Source organism: Podarcis liolepis, assembly GCF_965112155.1.
Source record: "Podarcis liolepis genome assembly, contig: HAP1_SCAFFOLD_47, whole genome shotgun sequence".
NCBI lineage: Eukaryota > Metazoa > Chordata > Lepidosauria > Squamata > Lacertidae > Podarcis > Podarcis liolepis.
Window position 1 is genome coordinate 342,241 of NW_028148728.1, and position 10,695 is coordinate 352,935.

A 10,695-nucleotide genomic window follows, 5' to 3' on the forward strand; every position below is an offset into this window, starting at 1 on the left:
ATAAAAAGCCTTCTGTTTCCATCGCCAAAGCTTTCAGGGGAGCATTTGCAACCGGTTGGCACCATTTTTGAATGAATTGCCAAAAGTCAGTTTTTTGCTCAGGGATTTTTTCAAAAAAATATTTTCTGCCGGTTAAGTTGTTGAAGGCTGATTTCTTGTCCTGTGATAAAAAGGCTTCTGTTTCGACTGCCAAACCTTTCAGGGGAGGATTTGCAACCGGTTGGCACCATTTTTGAGTGAATTGCCAAAAGTCAGATTTTTGCTGAAATTGTGACCCCGGGGCTTAGGGATTTTTTCAAAAAAATATTTTCCGCCGGTTAAGTTTTTGAGGGCTGATTTCTTGTCCTGTGATAAAAAGCCTTCGGTTTCGACTGCCAAACCTTTCAGGGGAGCATTTGCAACCGGTTGGCACCATTTTTGAGTGAATTGCCAAAAGTCAGATTTTTGCTGAAATTGTGACCCCGGGGCTTAGGGATTTTTTCAAAAAAATATTTTCCGCCGGTTAAGTTGTTGAGGGATGATTTCTTGTCCTGTGATAAATAGCCGTCTGTTTCCATCGACAACGCTTTCAGGGGAGCATTTGCAAGCTTCTGACATCATTTTTGAGTGAATTGCCAAAAGTCATATTTTTGCTGAAATTGTGACCCCGGGGCTTAGGGATTTTTTCAAAAAAATATTTTCCGCCGGATAAGTTTTTGAGGGCTGATTTCTTGTCCTGTGATAAAAAGCCTTCTGTTTCGACTGCCAAACCTTTCAGGGGAGCATTTGCAACCGGTTGGCACCAATTTTGAGTGAATTGCCAAAAGTCATATTTTTGCTGAAATTGTGACCCCGGGGCTCAGGGATTTTTTCAAAAAAATATTTTCCGCCGGTTAAGTTTTTAAGGGCTGATTTCTTGTCCTGTGATAAAAAGCCTTCTGTTTCCATCGCCAAAGCTTTCAGGGGAGCATTTGCAACCGGTTGGCACCATTTTTGAGTGAATTGCCAAAAGTCAGATTTTTGCTCAGGGATTTTTTCAAAAAAATATTTTCTGCCGGTTAAGTTGTTGAAGGCTGATTTCTTGTCCTGTGATAAAAAGCCTTCTGTTTCCATCAACCACGCTTTCAGGGGAGCATTTGCAACCGGTTGGCACCATTTTTGAGTGAATTGCCAAAAGTCAGATTTTTGCTGAAATTGTGACCCCGGGGCTTAGGGATTTTTTCAAAAAAATATTTTCCACCGGTTCAGTTTTTGAGGGTTGATTTCTTGTTCTGTGATAAAAAGTCTTTTGTTTCGACTGCCAAACCTTTCAGGGGAGCATTTGCAAGCTTCTGGCATCATTTTTGAGTGCATTGCCAAAAGTCAGATTTTTGCTGAAATTGTGACCCCGGGGCTTAGGGATTTTTTCAAAAAAATATTTTCCGCCGGTTAAGTTTTTGAGGGCTGATTTCTTGTCCTGTGATAAAAAGCCTTCTGTTTCGACTGCCAAACCTTTCAGGGGAGCATTTGCAACCGGTTGGCACCATTTTTGAGTGAATTGCCAAAAGTCAGATTTTTGCTGAAATTGTGACCCCGGGGCTTAGGGATTTTTTCAAAAAAATATTTTCCGCCGGTTAAGTTTTTGAGGGCTGATTTCTTGTCCTGTGATAAAAAGCCTTCTGTTTCGACTGCCAAACCTTTCAGGGGAGCATTTGCAATCGGTTGGCACCATTTTTGAGTGAATTGCCAAAAGTCAGATTTTTGCTGAAATTGTGACCCCGGGGCTTAGGGATTTTTTCAAAAAAATATTTTCCGCCAGTTAAGTTTTTAAGGGCTGGTTTGTTGTCCTGTGATACAAAGCTTTCTGTTTCCATCGACAACGCTTTCAGGGGAGCATTTGCAAGCTTCTGACATCATTTTTGAGTGAATTGCCAAAAGTCATATTTTTGCTGAAATTCTGACCCCGGGGCTTAGGGATTTTTTCAAAAAAATATTTTCCGCCGGTTAAGTTTTTAAGGGCTGATTTCTTGTCCTGTGATAAAAAGCCTTCTGTTTCCATCGCCAAAGCTTTCAGGGGAGCATTTGCAACCGGTTGGCACCATTTTTGAATGAATTGCCAAAAGTCAGTTTTTTGCTCAGGGATTTTTTCAAAAAAATATTTTCTTCCGGTTAAGTTGTTGAAGGCTGATTTCTTGTCCTGTGATAAAAAGCCTTCTGTTTCCATCGACAACGCTTTCAGGGGAGCATTTGCAAGCTTCTGACATCATTTTTGAGTGAATTGCCAAAAGTCAGATTTTTGCTGAAATTGTCACCCCGGGGCTTAGGGATTTTTTCAAAAAAATATTTTCCGCCGGTTAAGTTTTTGAGGGCTGATTTCTTGTCCTGTGATAAAAAGCCTTCTGTTTCGACTGCCAAAGCTTTCAGGGGAGCATTTGCAACCGGTTGGCACCATTTTTGAGTGAATTGCCAAAAGTCAGATTTTTGCTGAAATTGTGACCCCGGGGCTTAGGGATTTTTTCAAAAAAATATTTTCCACCGGTTCAGTTTTTGAGGGTTGATTTCTTGTTCTGTGATAAAAAGTCTTCTGTTTCGACTGCCAAACCTTTCAGGGGAGCATTTGCAAGCTTCTGGCATCATTTTTGAGTGCATTGCCAAAAGTCAGATTTTTGCTGAAATTGTGACCCCGGGGCTTAGGGATTTTTTCAAAATAATATTTTCCGCCGGTTAAGTTTTTGAGGGCTGATTTCTTGTCCTGTGATAAAAAGCCTTCTGTTTCCATCGCCAAAGCTTTCAGGGGAGCATTTGAAACCGGTTGGCACCATTTTTGAGTGAATTGCCAAAAGTCAGATTTTTGCTGAAATTGTGACCCCGGGGCTTAGGGATTTTTTCAAAAAAATATTTTCCGCCGGTTAAGTTTTTGAGGGCTGGTTTCTTGTCCTGTGATACAAAGCTTTCTGTTTCCATCGACAACGCTTTCAGGGGAGCATTTGCAAGCTTCTGACATCATTTTTGAGTGAATTGCCAAAAGTCATATTTTTGCTGAAATTCTGACCCCGGGGCTTAGGGATTTTTTCAAAAAAATATTTTCCGCCGGTTAAGTTTTTAAGGGCTGATTTCTTGTCCTGTGATAAAAAGCCTTCTGTTTCCATCGCCAAAGCTTTCAGGGGTGCATTTGCAACCGGTTGGCACCATTTTTGAATGAATTGCCAAAAGTCAGTTTTTTGCTCAGGGATTTTTTCAAAAAAATATTTTCCACCGGTTCAGTTTTGGAGGGTTGATTTCTTGTTCTGTGATAAAAAGTCTTCTGTTTCGACTGCCAAACCTTTCAGGGGAGCATTTGCAAGCTTCTGGCATCATTTTTGAGTGCATTGCCAAAAGTCAGATTTTTGCTGAAATTGTGACCCCGGGGCTTAGGGATTTTTTCAAAAAAATATTTTCCGCCGGTTAAGTTTTTGAGGGCTGATTTCTTGTCCTGTGATAAAAAGCCTTCTGTTTCGACTGCCAAACCTTTCAGGGGAGCATTTGCAACCGGTTGGCACCATTTTTGAGTGAATTGCCAAAAGTCAGATTTTTGCTGAAATTGTGACCCCGGGACTTAGGGATTTTTTCAAAAAAAAATTTTCCGCCGGTTAAGTTTTTGAGGGCTGATTTCTTGTCCTGTGATAAAAAGCCTTCTGTTTCCATCGCCAAAGCTTTCAGGGGAGCATTTGAAACCGGTTGGCACCATTTTTGAGTGAATTGCCAAAAGTCATATTTTTGCTGAAATTGTGACCCCGGGGCTTAGGGATTTTTTCAAAAAAATATTTTCCGCCGGTTAAGTTTTTAAGGGCTGATTTCTTGTCCTGTGATAAAAAGCCTTCTGTTTCCATCGCCAAAGCTTTCAGGGGAGCATTTGCAACCGGTTGGCACCATTTTTGAATGAATTGCCAAAAGTCAGTTTTTTGCTCAGGGATTTTTTCAAAAAAATATTTTCTTCCGGTTAAGTTGTTGAAGGCTGATTTCTTGTCCTGTGATAAAAAGCCTTCTGTTTCCATCGACAACGCTTTCAGGGGAGCATTTGCAAGCTTCTGACATCATTTTTGAGTGAATTGCCAAAAGTCATATTTTTGCTGAAATTGTGACCCCGGGGCTTAGGGATTTTTTCAAAAAAATATTTTCCGCCGGTTAAGTTTTTAAGGGCTGATTTCTTGTCCTGTGATAAAAAGCCTTCTGTTTCCATCGCCAAAGCTTTCAGGGGAGCATTTGCAACCGGTTGGCACCATTTTTGAGTGAATTGCCAAAAGTCAGATTTTTGCTCAGGGATTTTTTCAAAAAAATATTTTCTGCCGGTTAAGTTGTTGAAGGCTGATTTCTTGTCCTGTGATAAAAAGCCTTCTGTTTCCATCAACAACGCTTTCAGGGGAGCATTTGCAACCGGTTGGCACCATTTTTGAGTGAATTGCCAAAAGTCAGATTTTTGCTGAAATTGTGACCCCGGGGCTTAGGGATTTTTTCAAAAAAATATTTTCCACCGGTTCAGTTTTTGAGGGTTGATTTCTTGTTCTGTGATAAAAAGTCTTCTGTTTCGACTGCCAAACCTTTCAGGGGAGCATTTGCAAGCTTCTGGCATCATTTTTGAGTGCATTGCCAAAAGTCAGATTTTTGCTGAAATTGTGACCCCGGGGCTTAGGGATTTTTTCAAAAAAATATTTTCTGCCGGATAAGTTTTTGAGGGCTGATTTCTTGTCCTGTGATAAAAAGACTTCTGTTTCGACTGCCAAACCTTTCAGGGGAGCATTTGCAACCGGTTGGCACCATTTTTGAGTGAATTGCCAAAAGTCATATTTTTGCTGAAATTCTGACCTCGGGGCTTAGGGATTTTTTCAAAAAAATATTTTCCGCCAGTTAAGTTTTTGAGGGCTGATTTCTTGTCCTGTGATAAAAAGCCTTCTGTTTCCATCGACAACGCTTTCAGGGGAGCATTTGCAAGCTTCTGACATCATTTTTGAGTGAATTGCCAAAAGTCAGATTTTTGCTGAAATTGTGACCCCGGGGCTTAGGGATTTTTTCAAAAAAATATTTTCCGCCGGTTAAGTTGTTGAGGGCTGATTTCTTGTCCTGTGATAAAAAGACTTCTGTTTCGACTGCCAAACCTTTCAGGGGAGCATTTGAAACCGGTTGGCACCATTTTTGAGTGAATTGCCAAAAGTCAGATTTTTGCTGAAATTGTGACCCCGGGGCTTAGGGATTTTTTCAAAAAAATATTTTCCGCCGGTTAAGTTTTTGAGGGCTGGTTTCTTGTCCTGTGATACAAAGCTTTCTGTTTCCATCGACAACGCTTTCAGGGGAGCATTTGCAAGCTTCTGACATCATTTTTGAGTGAATTGTCAAAAGTCATATTTTTGCTGAAATTCTGACCCCGGGGCTTAGGGATTTTTTCAAAAAAATATTTTCCGCCGGTTAAGTTTTTAAGGGCTGATTTCTTGTCCTGTGATAAAAAGCCTTCTGTTTCCATCGCCAAAGCTTTCAGGGGTGCATTTGCAACCGGTTGGCACCATTTTTGAATGAATTGCCAAAAGTCAGTTTTTTGCTCAGGGATTTTTTCAAAAAAATATTTTCCACCGGTTCAGTTTTGGAGGGTTGATTTCTTGTTCTGTGATAAAAAGTCTTCTGTTTCGACTGCCAAACCTTTCAGGGGAGCATTTGCAAGCTTCTGGCATCATTTTTGAGTGCATTGCCAAAAGTCAGATTTTTGCTGAAATTGTGACCCCGGGGCTTAGGGATTTTTTCAAAAAAATATTTTCCGCCGGTTAAGTTTTTGAGGGCTGATTTCTTGTCCTGTGATAAAAAGCCTTCTGTTTCGACTGCCAAACCTTTCAGGGGAGCATTTGCAACCGGTTGGCACCATTTTTGAGTGAATTGCCAAAAGTCAGATTTTTGCTGAAATTGTGACCCCGGGACTTAGGGATTTTTTCAAAAAAAAAATTTCCGCCGGTTAAGTTTTTGAGGGCTGATTTCTTGTCCTGTGATAAAAAGCCTTCTGTTTCCATCGCCAAAGCTTTCAGGGGAGCATTTGAAACCGGTTGGCACCATTTTTGAGTGAATTGCCAAAAGTCATATTTTTGCTGAAATTGTGACCCCAGGGCTTAGGGATTTTTTCAAAAAAATATTTTCCGCCGTTTAAGTTTTTGAGGGCTGGTTTCTTGTCCTGTGATACAAAGCTTTCTGTTTCCATCGACAACGCTTTCAGGGGAGCATTTGCAAGCTTCTGACATCATTTTTGAGTGAATTGTCAAAAGTCATATTTTTGCTGAAATTCTGACCCCGGGGCTTAGGGATTTTTTCAAAAAAATATTTTCCGCCGGTTAAGTTTTTAAGGGCTGATTTCTTGTCCTGTGATAAAAAGCCTTCTGTTTCCATCGCCAAAGCTTTCAGGGGAGCATTTGCAACCGGTTGGCACCATTTTTGAATGAATTGCCAAAAGTCAGTTTTTTGCTCAGGGATTTTTTCAAAAAAATATTTTCTTCCGGTTAAGTTGTTGAAGGCTGATTTCTTGTCCTGTGATAAAAAGCCTTCTGTTTCCATCGACAACGCTTTCAGGGGAGCATTTGCAAGCTTCTGACATCATTTTTGAGTGAATTGCCAAAAGTCATATTTTTGCTGAAATTGTGACCCCGGGGCTTAGGGATTTTTTCAAAAAAATATTTTCCGCCGGTTAAGTTTTTAAGGGCTGATTTCTTGTCCTGTGATAAAAAGCCTTCTGTTTCCATCGCCAAAGCTTTCAGGGGAGCATTTGCAACCGGTTGGCACCATTTTAGAGTGAATTGCCAAAAGTCAGATTTTTGCTCAGGGATTTTTTCAAAAAAATATTTTCTGCCGGTTAAGTTGTTGAAGGCTGATTTCTTGTCCTGTGATAAAAAGCCTTCTGTTTCCATCAACAACGCTTTCAGGGGAGCATTTGCAACCGGTTGGCACCATTTTTGAGTGAATTGCCAAAAGTCAGATTTTTGCTGAAATTGTGACCCCGGGGCTTAGGGATTTTTTCAAAAAAATATTTTCCACCGGTTCAGTTTTTGAGGGTTGATTTCTTGTTCTGTGATAAAAAGTCTTCTGTTTCGACTGCCAAACCTTTCAGGGGAGCATTTGCAAGCTTCTGGCATCATTTTTGAGTGCATTGCCAAAAGTCAGATTTTTGCTGAAATTGTGACCCCGGGGCTTAGGGATTTTTTCAAAAAAATATTTTCCGCCGGATAAGTTTTTGAGGGCTGATTTCTTGTCCTGTGATAAAAAGACTTCTGTTTCGACTGCCAAACCTTTCAGGGGAGCATTTGCAACCGGTTGGCACCATTTTTGAGTGAATTGCCAAAAGTCATATTTTTGCTGAAATTCTGACCTCGGGGCTTAGGGATTTTTTCAAAAAAATATTTTCCGCCAGTTAAGTTTTTGAGGGCTGATTTCTTGTCCTGTGATAAAAAGCCTTCTGTTTCCATCGACAACGCTTTCAGGGGAGCATTTGCAAGCTTCTGACATCATTTTTGAGTGAATTGCCAAAAGTCAGATTTTTGCTGAAATTGTGACCCCGGGGCTTAGGGATTTTTTCAAAAAAATATTTTCCGCCGGTTAAGTTGTTGAGGGCTGATTTCTTGTCCTGTGATAAAAAGACTTCTGTTTCGACTGCCAAACCTTTCAGGGGAGCATTTGCAACCGGTTGGCACCATTTTTGAGTGAATTGCCAAAAGTCAGATTTTTGCTGAAATTGTGACCCCGGGGCTTAGGGATTTTTTCAAAAAAATATTTTCCGCCGGTTAAGTTTTTGAGGACTGGTTTCTTGTCCTGTGATACAAAGCTTTCTGTTTCCATCGACAACGCTTTCAGGGGAGCATTTGCAAGCTTCTGACATCATTTTTGAGTGAATTGCCAAAAGTCATATTTTTGCTGAAATTCTGACCCCGGGGCTTAGGGATTTTTTCAAAAAAATATTTTCCGCCGGTTAAGTTTTTAAGGGCTGATTTCTTGTCCTGTGATAAAAAGCCTTCTGTTTCCATCGCCAAAGCTTTCAGGGGAGCATTTGCAACCGGTTGGCACCATTTTTGAATGAATTGCCAAAAGTCAGTTTTTTGCTCAGGGATTTTTTCAAAAAAATATTTTCTTCCAGTTAAGTTGTTGAAGGCTGATTTCTTGTCCTGTGATAAAAAGCCTTCTGTTTCCATCGACAACGCTTTCAGGGGAGCATTTGCAAGCTTCTGACATCATTTTTGAGTGAATTGCCAAAAGTCAGATTTTTGCTGAAATTGTGACCCCGGGGCTTAGGGATTTTTTCAAAAAAATATTTTCTGCCGGTTAAGTTGTTGAAGGCTGATTTCTTGTCCTGTGATAAAAAGCCTTCTGTTTCGACTGCCAAACCTTTCAGGGGAGCATTTGAAACCGGTTGGCACCATTTTTGAGTGAATTGCCAAAAGTCATATTTTTGCTGAAATTGTGACCCCGGGGCTTAGGGATTTTTTCAAAAAAATATTTTCCGCCCGTTAAGTTTTTGAGGGCTGATTTCTTGTCCTGTGATAAAAAGCCTTCTGTTTCGACTGCCAAACCTTTCAGGGGAGCATTTGCAACCGGTTGGCACCATTTTTGAGTGAATTGCCAAAAGTCAGATTTTTGCTGAAATTGTGACCCCGGGGCTTAGGGATTTTTTCAAAAAAATATTTTCCGCCCGTTAAGTTTTTGAGGGCTGATTTCTTGTCCTGTGATAAAAAGCCTTCTGTTTCCATCGCCAAAGCTTTCAGGGGAGCATTTGCAACCGGTTGGCACCATTTTTGAATGAATTGCCAAAAGTCAGTTTTTTGCTCAGGGATTTTTTCAAAAAAATATTTTCTTCCAGTTAAGTTGTTGAAGGCTGATTTCTTGTCCTGTGATAAAAAGCCTTCTGTTTCCATCGACAACGCTTTCAGGGGAGCATTTGCAAGCTTCTGACATCATTTTTGAGTGAATTGCCAAAAGTCAGATTTTTGCTGAAATTGTGACCCCGGGGCTTAGGGATTTTTTCAAAAAAATATTTTCTGCCGGTTAAGTTGTTGAAGGCTGATTTCTTGTCCTGTGATAAAAAGCCTTCTGTTTCGACTGCCAAACCTTTCAGGGGAGCATTTGAAACCGGTTGGCACCATTTTTGAGTGAATTGCCAAAAGTCATATTTTTGCTGAAATTGTGACCCCGGGGCTTAGGGATTTTTTCAAAAAAATATTTTCCGCCCGTTAAGTTTTTGAGGGCTGATTTCTTGTCCTGTGATAAAAAGCCTTCTGTTTCGACTGCCAAACCTTTCAGGGGAGCATTTGCAACCGGTTGGCACCATTTTTGAGTGAATTGCCAAAAGTCAGATTTTTGCTGAAATTGTGACCCCGGGGCTTAGGGATTTTTTCAAAAAAATATTTTCCGCCAGTTAAGTTTTTGAGGGCTGATTTCTTGTCCTGTGATAAAAAGCCTTCTGTTTCCATCGCCAAAGCTTTCAGGGGAGCATTTGAAACCGGTTGGCACCATTTTTGAGTGAATTGCCAAAAGTCAGATTTTTGCTGAAATTGTGACCCCGGGGCTTAGGGATTTTTTCAAAAAAATATTTTCCGCCGGTTAAGTTTTTGAGGGCTGATTTCTTGTCCTGTGATAAAAAGCCTTCTGTTTCGACTGCCAAACCTTTCAGGGGAGCATTTTCAAGCTTCTGGCACAATTTTTGAGTGAATTGCCAAAAGTCAGATTTTTGCTGAAATTGTGACCCCGGGGCTTAGGGATTTTTTCAAAAAAATATTTTCCGCCGGATAAGTTTTTGAGGGCTGATTTCTTGTCCTGTGATAAAAAGACTTCTGTTTCGACTGCCAAACCTTTCAGGGGAGCATTTGCAACCGGTTGGCACCATTTTTGAGTGAATTGCCAAAAGTCATATTTTTGCTGAAATTCTGACCTCGGGGCTTAGGGATTTTTTCAAAAAAATATTTTCCGCCAGTTAAGTTTTTGAGGGCTGATTTCTTGTCCTGTGATAAAAAGCCTTCTGTTTCCATCGACAACGCTTTCAGGGGAGCATTTGCAAGCTTCTGACATCATTTTTGAGTGAATTGCCAAAAGTCAGATTTTTGCTGAAATTGTGACCCCGGGGCTTAGGGATTTTTTCAAAAAAATATTTTCCGCCGGTTAAGTTGTTGAGGGCTGATTTCTTGTCCTGTGATAAAAAGACTTTTGTTTCGACTGCCAAACCTTTCAGGGGAGCATTTGCAACCGGTTGGCACCATTTTTGAGTGAATTGCCAAAAGTCATATTTTTGCTGAAATTGTGACCCCGGGGCTTAGGGATTTTTTCAAAAAAATATTTTCCGCCGGTTAAGTTTTTGAGGGCTGATTTCTTGTCCTGTGATAAAAAGCCTTCTGTTTCCATCGCCAAAGCTTTCAGGGGAGCATTTGCAACCGGTTGGCACCATTTTTGAGTGAATTGCCAAAAGTCAGATTTTTGCTCAGGGATTGTTTAAAAAAAATATTTTCTGCCGTTTAAGTTGTTGAAGGCTGATTTCTTGTCCTGTGATAAAAAGCCTTCTGTTTCCATCAACAACTCTTTCAGGGGAGCATTTGCAACCGGTTGGCACCATTTTTGAGTGAATTGCCAAAAGTCAGATCTTTGCTCAGGGATTGTTTCAAAAAAATATTTTCTGCCGGTTAAGTTGTTGAAGGCTGATTTCTTGTCCTATGATAAAAAGCCTTCTGTTTCGAATGCCAAACCTTTCAGGGG